Here is a 9,608-nt window from a genome sequence, read left to right on the forward strand (position 1 = left end):
GAAAAGGACAGCCTTTGCACGGAATTGGTACCAATTATTGACAGTGTTCTGAAAATAAAACAGGCTGGTGGATCTGGCTCACTTGATTGCAGCTGCTAGTTTTGTTTTCGTGAGTTCAGAGTTGGCGCTCTTGGACTGCGAGAGTGGGCGACACAAGCAGCAGACAAAAAAAACTGTAAGACAGAACTATAAATTTTGGAATAAATTTGTGCCTTAATTTACTTGTCGGAGTTTAGACGGCAAGAAACCCACCCCGTGAATTTTTTCTGACATTGGTGTAGTAGAGTTAAACTAAATTTTGTAAAAAACATTGGTAAGGGGGCCCACAATTTTTTAGACAAAAAAACATCAATTTCGAAAATTTTTGGCCGATTTACCAAAAATTCAAGAAAATGATATAGTCTGTTAGTATATCAAAAAAGTACCTCTGATATAGAGAAAATTGAGAGAAAATAATGCTAAATCGTTCAATTTCGAAAATTTTTGGTCAATCTTGAGGCAATTCTTAAAACTAAAGAAAATCAATACCGAACATTGATAAACCGTATTTTTGAGTTTAAAACCGTCCAGTTTACTGGAATACCGTTCCGTAATAAAGAATTTGCAAAAAAAATTGACCAAAATTTGAAAAATTGGACAAAAGCATAAAATTTTGACAAGGTCGTCAAAAATCAATTTCTCCAACAAGAAAGTTCGATAATTGAGTGAAACTCAATTAACACAGAAAAAGTTGTGAAAATTTTCACAACCTCCGGCCTACAGAAGAAAAAAAAAACAATTGAATCCCTATAATTTTTCTCGTCGCTCGTTTATGTACCGTTTCGTGCGCGTCCTTTTTGTCCTTTAAATTTTCAGTTCTCCGTATTCCCTTTTTCAATAACGTCGCTCTCCCAAAACTTCGCTTTTCGTTTTCTCCGTCTACTTTTCTGAATTTCAGTGTAGTATGTCATATGTGATAAAGTATGTTGTTGTTTTGCTGTAGTATGTTGAGTATGCTAGTATGCTGGTTTGTTGTTTAGGTCTTATAGCTTTCTAGGGTGTGACTTAAGTTTATTCTCGAGTTACGGCTGGATTGTTCTTTGACTTTTCAACTTTACTAATTTACTAGCCCTCCTGTTGTAGTATTTTGCTATACCTGTATGATTGCTAGTTGGTTTGGTCTTGTTACCTTCTAGGGTGTGACTTAAGTTTATTCTCGAGTTACGGCTGGATTGTTTCTTGACTTTTCCAACTGTCTTAGTCTACAAATACACAAAGGTAGTTCATTCAATTTTGCTGTAGTTTGTTGAATACCGTTAGTACGCTGATTGTTTGTTTTGGTTTGGGTTTTGCTAGGATGTGACTTAAGTTTATTCTGGAGTTACGGCTAGTAAATTTCTCGACTTTTTCATCCTTTTAGTGTACTACTGCATTGCCGTAAAATAGTTTGTCGTTAAATTTGTCGTTATAGACCCATTATGAACTATATTAGATTGTCTTGCAGTAGCTTCTCTCCTTCTTCCTAGGGTGTGACTTAAGTTTGTTCTGGAGTTACGGCTAGGTTGTTTGCTTGAGTTTTTGCTGTGGTCTGCTAACATAGTTCTATCCAACCTCATTTCCCCCCGTTCTCTCCCACCGTCCCGTTTCGTTGCGTAGCGCGTTTTCCACCCGCTTTCCCGCACGTCCCGTTTCCGTTCCGTCGCGCACTGCTCGCTCGACTTCTCGTCTGTCCCGTTTCCGTCGCGTCGCGCGTTGCTCGCTCGACTTCCCGTCCGTAACGTCTCCGTTTCGTCGCGCGTTGCTCGCTCGACTTCCCGTGTGTCCTTTGCCTCCCTCCGCGTTGAGCGCATAGCGTTCAGCGCTCCACTTCTGTTTTGTCGGGCACAGTGTGCTCGACTACCTTCTTTGCTCTTTGGGCGGTTTGTTTTACAGACTGTCTACAGTGTGCTGTGTTTGGTGTCTTTTTCGTTGGGTTCGTTTTGCGAGGGTTCGATTTATTTGGAGTGTGCATATAATAATTAACCGTGTGCAAAGGTAGGTTTGCTGGTCTTTGGAAATAATAACATCGTGATGTCTAATAGTCTTGATCAAAAAGTCAAAAAGTTGTACGCTGCCAGGTCAAAGCGTGAGGCTGAATTGCATGCTATACATGAAGATATTCTTCATTGCATAACTAATCAAAGTAGGCGAGTGAAAGTTGAACGCCTAGTAACAAAGTGCAACGAAGCATTTATGACCGTTGTAGACAAAAATGAGGACCTGATTGCATTTGCTGGAAAAACGGAGGATCCAAGTGCACTTGTTCCTTCACTAGAGTCTTACTTAGAAGCAATGACAACCAAGAACGACAAGATCCTCACTTCAGCACGAAACTACATCAACTCTGCTGATGATAAAGTGAGTGAGTTTCAGGAACCGAGGGCCTCCATTCGTTCTAGACTTCCTTCAATTATGACCTCGTCAAAAACATCTAGTCAGCGTAAACATGACTACGTAATTGCTAAAATGAAGCGCGAAGAAATTGAAAAACAGAATGAGGCAGCCATTCGTCTTGCTAAACAGAAAAAGCAAATAGAATTAGATGAACTGGAGGAAAACAACAGGAAACGGTTGGCAGAGGCAACTCTGCAAGAATTTGAATTGCTGGACGCCGTTTCTAAAGGTAGCCAATCTGAAACAACTGCAAGTGCTAGGAGCTCAATGAGAAGTGAAAAGGTTGTCCAAGACTGGATCAACACCTCACTTGCTTTAAGTTTTCACAATGAGGAGAAAACTAGTGAACCACAGGTTATGATTGACCCTCCAGAATGTCCTAGCCACAACAACGGCAAAACAGTGGAAGATCAGAACACTGAAATTTCAAGGCATTCTATTCCAAAAAATTGTCGAGGCAATTACATTTTAAGCAATGAGACCTTGCAGCAACTCGACCCTTATTACACCCCACCTGAAAATTTTTTGGCTGCTGCTAACACACAGGCGTTGTACCAGGCGCACCTAAGGGCGCGAATGAATCAAACAGGCCAGCAAGTCACGGCGCTCCCAAGCATTATTAACCAAGGAACCGCGGATAGTCAGCCGCCTTCTGTACACGCCCCAGGGGCTTCTTCACCGCCCATTCAACAGCCCATTCCACCACAGACGTCCGCACCACAAGGAAATCAGAATATTGCAACCGAGGTTTTTCCCAACGCACAACTTCAAATTTTGCAATCCAGGGGACCTGAAACATCAAGTCTGCCCGAAAATAATTCGGCCCAGCGTATATGCTTACGACAACAATATAATTTTGTCCCCCGAGCACCAAACGCCACTCTTCCTCCTTTTCCGACAACAAATCATCCAGCCCCCGCAATAAACGTTCCCCTGCACCCAAGCCCCCCACCAAGTCAAAACACACAACAGCACATCTCCGAACCCGCTCATCATAACTCCCTTCCCATCCCGAACCCAGTATTTTCACCTAACCTCACTGCTCCCATTCCACACGCCCCTTTGATCAATCAGCCACCCGCTCACAACAACTTTCAAAATAATACTAGTCAAGTACACAAAGTTGTACGTTCCGTTGCTCCTCGTTTCCCAGATATGCCCAATATCCCTCTTGGCCAAAACTTTGTGCCAAATATGAGCCATTGGCGTTTTCCACAGCACAGACCGTCATTAGTCAACCAAGACGCTACCACCGTAAATAATGTTGCTCCAAATGTACAGGCTCACATCGCACCATCAGTTACTAATTTTCCACAACAAACATATTCGAATTCACCCCTTTTGATTGATATGCAATCACCATCCGGCACACATCAAGAAAACCCGATTGCAACTACAAGTAATATTGTACCTGGTCTGGCCACTCCGGTTTTTCAGCCAACATACCCTTATGTTGGGCCCACTCCGTTGAGTTGGAGTGGTCCGCAGGTGTCTGCACCTGCCCCTCCGATACCGGACAATGCGTCATTGATTAGGGAATTAGCTGACGCAATAAACAGCAAGAAAAATGACCCTTTGCCAGAATGGAAACTTGCTCAGTATAATGGCGATCCATTACAATGGCACGAGTGGTATGGTCAATTCAAAAGCGCGATTGACTCGCAAACGCTCACTGATGACGTTAAATTGACATACCTTAAGACACTCGTCACTGGTAAAGCAAAGATTGCAATCGCCGAGTTTGCTTACTGTGGTTTAATGTACAAGGATGCACCAAGGACTTTGGAACGTAAATTTGGCCAGCCACAGGCAGTCGTAAGTGCACACTTGGATAAACTAAGCAACTTTCCGCCTCTTAAAATGCACAATAGTGATAACATCATTAACTATTCTGCAGCCATATCCAGCCTCGTTGGGGTTTTCAAGTCACTATCATATGATGCTGACCTGAAGAGCGCTTCCCTACTTAACCAAGCGGTACAGAAGTTACCACCAAACATGAAAGAGTCATGGTCACTCTTTACGGTTAAGAAGCACTGGGTTAAGCCTACCCTCCTTGACTTTAACGACTGGCTTAAAGAAAAGGCTGAGGCCCACGATCTTATGAAACAAAGCGCAACCAAGGCAAGGCCTGAAGATAACAGCACTTCAGTAACCGAGACCAAAACAGCCTCAAAAGTGTTTGCATCAAATTCACAACAAAGGGAAACAAAGAAGCAAATGCCATCTTCTTCCACAAACACTTACTCTCGCTGCATTGTATGCAAAGGTAACCACCGGCTATGGGAGTGTCGAGTTTTCAAGGAAAAGACTCCAACCCAGAGAGCTAAGTTGGTGGCGGATAATAAACTTTGCTTTTCGTGCTTACGGGACATGCACACATTGCGCCAGTGCCCTCAACCAAGAAAGTGCCGAGCAGAAGGGTGCAATAGTTCGCATAACACACTATTGCATGGAGCAGATAGGGTTTTTCCAACAAAACAGTCGACAAATTCCAATACCATTCAACCTTCTGGCAACACAGGGCAAAGTAAAGCAGCTTCTAGTCAACTCCAGCCTAATAAGACCACAACAATGTCATCTGTTACTGATGTTAAGGGGCTCCTTCAGGTGACTGAATTGCAGTTGGTCAATTCGTCCGGTTTAGATACCAAGGCTTTAGTTTTGTGTGATACCGCCTGCAGTAACTCTTGGGTGGCCGGTAGTCTCGCAGATAGACTCGGTTTGCACGGTAAAGCACTAAAGCTAACTGTCAAGGGTATTAATACCGAAGAAGTAGTTGATACTAGGGTTGTTGAAGTTACTGTGAAACCAAAAGAACAACAAGATTTCGAACCATTCACCGTCAACCCTTTCGTTAAAGAGAGTCTGAACGTCGGCTCAGATATAATTAATGTACAGGCCCTGCAAGAGACTTACCCACACTTAGCAGTCCTTGATCCCGTAACATATTCCTATAAAGACATTGAGATGATACTCGGACAAGATGTCTATCATGCCATCCGCCCGTTAGAATACTTCTCTGCCGATGAGAAGCGTTCACCCGTTGCCGTACGCTTGCCCATAGGTTGGGTCTTAAGCGGTCCGTTACCATCAAGTTCGTGTTTAACCTCAACGTGCTTTAAAGTGAATATCGAACAAGACAATGAGTTAGCAAGTCAAGTAAAGTCATGGTACGACATTGAATCATTCGGGGCAAACAAGCAGGTCGACTCAAGATCTGCAGCAGACGCAAGGGCTCACGAAGTCCTTGAGAGTACCTCCATACACAATGGCCTGAGATACGATGTCGGAATGCTGTGGGCAGCAGACAACATCCAGCTCCCAAATAATTACTTCTCCTCCCTTGTGCAACTAAAATCGCTCGAAAAACGTTTGGCCAAGGATGAGGTTCTCAGAGAGAAGTATACTAGTACCATCAAGGAAGACCTAAATAAGGGGTATGTAATTGAGGTTCCGGACGCTCACAAGGTTGAGAGTCGGTCTGATAAAGAGTGGTACCTACCCCACCATCCGGTTTTAAACCCGAACAAACCAGGTAAGGTGCGTAGGGTGCTCAATGGAGCAGCAAAATTTCATGGCGCCTCACTGAATAAATCTCTGCTCACTGGCCCTGATCTGCTCCAAAATCTTATTTACGTACTTCTTCGCTTCCGACAACATCCATATGCCGTGTCCGCCGACATCGAGGGAATGTTTCTACAGGTTGGTGTATTACCATCAGATCAACCATCACTTCGCTTTCTGTGGCGGGAGGACCCCACAACTAACGTTGTAGTGTATCAATATACGCGCCATATATTCGGGGCTAAAGACTCGCCCACATGCGCCAACTATGCATTACAACGCACTGCGAGAGACAATGCCAAGTTTTACCCCGAAGCTGCAAAAGCCGTCCTTGAAAACTTCTACATGGACGATTACCTTGACTCAGTGGAGTCTCCTGAGAAAGCCATCAATAGATCGAAGGAATTGGTACATCTTCTCCATCTCGGTGGGTTCAAGCTTACAAAGTTTGTAAGCAATGTGCAAAATCTGGCTGATCGAATTGATGGTTCGCCTCAATCTACTGAGCCCAAGGTTATTGTTTCATGTCAGGAGGATTCATCGCATGTGCTAGGGTTAAAGTGGGATCACACTAATGACACTTTAGTTGTGAGTAGGGGTACAAGCTGCGCTATCACCAAGTCCCTCACGCAACGCTTGGTCCTAAGTCTTGTCTCGAAAGTCTTTGACCCCATTGGTCTTGTCGCACCGTTTACCGTCGATGCGCGATTGCTCTTAAAAGACATCTGGCGTGTCACAGGACAGCAATGGGATGACAAGCTCCCACAGGACATAAGGACATGGTTCAAAGGTTCTTGGTCTGGAGTGCGGATTTACCAAAGCTTGAAAACATCAAAATTCCTCGAAGTTACTTTAGTGGACCCTTTGATAATATAGAGTTGCATATGTTCGGTGACAGTTCTCAGGATATTTTTAGTGCCGTTGCATTTCTTCGAGCCCGAGTAACAACTCCTACGGGCAGGATGAAAACAGAGCTTGCGTTTGTTTTGGGGAAAGCGCGCGTGGCGCCAATGAAGGTAATGACTGTCCCAAAACTGGAATTGCAAGCAGCTCTACTTGCCGCTCGGCTGAAGAACGAAATTATTCAGGCACTTACTGTAACTGTTCACCAAGTATTCATGTGGACAGACAGCACGACCGTTCTTCAGTGGATAAACTCTAATGAAAAGCAACCAATCTTTGTTGCAAACCGCGTTTGTGAAATTTTGGAGTATACCAGCGTTGACCAATGGAACCACGTCGCAACTAAGGATAATCCAGCTGACGCTGGCACGCGTGGAATGTCCGCTGAGGTTTTGCAACTAAGCAGTTGGGTCAATGGTCCACATTTCTTAACTAACTCAAGGTTCCCTTTCGTGCCAAACAAAGACGTCATTAATAACATCAAACTTGGCGTCAACCAAGCAGTCATCATAGAAGACACTGTCTCTCTCGCTACATCTGTTAAAAACCAGACAACTCCCGTTCCGTCGTTATTCCCACTTGATAAGTTTAGTTCTTATCAAAAGTACTTGCGCATTGCCGCGTACGTTCTCCGGCTTTTGCCGAAACATGCCGGCTACCGTAACCCCAATGGTAGCATTACTGACCCTACTGAGCTTGACGAAGCCGAGCGTCATCTACAGTACTTGGTGCAAGGAGAGTCTTTTGAAGCCGAAAGAAAAGATCTTCTTGACAATAAATCCGTTAAACGGAGTAGCCGAATTGCTCCACATTCACCGTTTATTAGTCCAAATGGGCTAATCCGTTCCTCGGGCCGCATCAAGCGGTTAGTTGAAGTTGGGTTTAACGTAAAATACCCAATCATCTTAGACGCACGTCATCCGTTTGTAAAACTGTTTCTTGAACACACGCACGTAAAGCATTTTCATCAAGGCGTTGAATACCTAAGATCAATTGTGCAGGAACAATATACAGTACTGAAACTAAGATCATCCTTGCGTTCCATCAAAGCACACTGCCTGAGATGCCGAGAATTCCAAGCTGTAACTATGCAACCAATCATGTCTGACTTACCTAAGGAGAGACTTGCTTACCAGTCTCCTCCCTTCACGAACACTGGCGTTGACTACTTTGGGCCATTCTATGTTACTGTCCGCCGAACTACTGAGAAAAGGTGGGGCTTCCTCTTCACCTGTCTCACTACGCGCGCTGTCCATGTCGAGATAGTTACATCCATGGACACCAGTTCTTGTGTTATGGGAGTTGAGCGGTTTGTGTCACGTAGGGGTACACCTGCCATGATTTGGTCGGACAATGGCACTAACTTTATTGGGGCGGAGAAAGAACTCCGAGAAAGTATTGAAAAGTGGAACGTTGTCAACATTGCAGCTGAGCTCGCTCACAAAGGTATAAAGTGGAGGTTCAATCCACCCAGTGCACCACATCAAGGTGGTATCTGGGAGAGATTGGTACGCAGCTTCAAACGCGTGTTGTACACTATTCTTGGCACGCGTCGCCTCACGGATGAGGTACTGCATACTACCTTTTGTCTCGTGGAGAATGCTCTCAATTCGCGTCCTTTAACACCCGTAAGCGCCGATCCGTGCGATTTGAACGCTTTAACGCCCAACCACTTTCTTTTAGGAGAATACTCTACCGGTATTCCGTCTGTTGTCGGCAATAATGAGCTTGACCACCGTAAACGCTACGCCCGTGCGCAGTCGTACGCTAATGCGATCTGGTCCCGTTGGATCAGAGAGTACGTACCGACACTGAACCGACGCTCTAAGTGGCAGACGCCTGCCGAGCAACACCTTAAGACCGGTGACTTGGTTTGGATAGTTGAAGAAACCAACCCTAGGGGTTACTACCCAACCGCTCGGATTGTGGAACTCCGTTACGGCTCCGATAGCGTCGCGCGCTCCGCCGTTTTACGTACGTCGACTGGTTCACTTGTCCGCCCGCTTGTAAAACTTGTACCAGTTTTCCCAACATCTTCTTCTGGGCCGGAGGATGTTACGAAGTAAATAAAACAACGAATTTTAGCCAATCAGATTCGAGTATTTCTAAACTTTAAAATAAGAATTAAATACGTTCTAATATACGTAGAAAGTTCCGAAAAAGTTCATTTAACCTAATTTTAAGTAAATATAACCACTATATGTATCGATTAAGCTGGTTTTCGGCTTAATATTTTTAGGTTTTCTAGATAATTGCCAATTGAATACGAACTGATTTTGACGTCAATGTCATCAGACAAAAAAACCTGTTAAATGAACAACAAAAAATCTTGCCGTCTAAGTTCCACTTGTTGCTTTGTACGTCTTAATGCTTACACGTTGTTGCTATGCTTTGTACGTATTCTTATAGTCGAAAAAGATTTGAATTGAGCCCGAACTTCTGTTTTATCAGAGTTAACAGCTTTCAAATTCATTGCAAACCATTATTTCTTTAATAATGTTACCGGAACTTTTATCACGTATTCGGGTAGCAATTTATAACTCATATCAGAGAGTTTATAATGAAAAATTTTATCGAGTCTAACTTTTTTGTAGCAAAAGATCTGATCAGTATCTCTAAGTTTTTATTAAAAAAATTCATGCTTTTGGATTATTATCTTCAAAGAGCATACAAAATACTTATCAGGTTTCCGTAGATCTTATGAGAGCTTCACGTTTATTTGCAAC

The sequence above is a fragment of the Convolutriloba macropyga genome, chromosome 4, assembly GCF_964194025.1.
Source record: "Convolutriloba macropyga chromosome 4, txConMacr16.3, whole genome shotgun sequence".
NCBI classification, from domain to species: domain Eukaryota; kingdom Metazoa; phylum Xenacoelomorpha; order Acoela; family Convolutidae; genus Convolutriloba; species Convolutriloba macropyga.